This window comes from Crocuta crocuta, unplaced genomic scaffold (assembly GCF_008692635.1).
Source record: "Crocuta crocuta isolate KB4526 unplaced genomic scaffold, BGI_CrCroc_1.0 scaffold334, whole genome shotgun sequence".
NCBI classification, from domain to species: domain Eukaryota; kingdom Metazoa; phylum Chordata; class Mammalia; order Carnivora; family Hyaenidae; genus Crocuta; species Crocuta crocuta.
The window spans coordinates 2,758,244-2,758,489 of NW_027533260.1; the positions used below are offsets into that span (position 1 = coordinate 2,758,244).

At 76.0% G+C, this 246-nt stretch overlaps 1 protein-coding gene across 1 annotated transcript in view; it reads left to right on the top strand.

Annotated features, from left to right (window-relative positions):
• Window positions 1-246, top strand: part of FUT1 (fucosyltransferase 1 (H blood group)) — a 3,631-nt gene that overhangs the window by 692 nt on the left and 2,693 nt on the right. The window lies entirely within an intron of this gene.

Here is a 246-nt window from a genome sequence, read left to right on the forward strand (position 1 = left end):
GTGTGCCCTCCCCGCCGGGAGGACCCGGGCGGCGGGCGGAGGACCTTTGTCCCCGCCCGGGCCTGGCGTCTGGGCCCTCCCCAGCGGCTGGGGCGTGGCCGGGCGCGGAGCATCCAGGTGCTCAGCGCGGACTGGCAGCCCAGGCTCCCGAGAAGGCGGGGGAAGTCGATGGACCCGAACGCCTGGGTCCAGCGCTGCGGCTGGGCGCGGGATCTCCATGTCCGCGGAAGGATGCGGCTGCTGGAG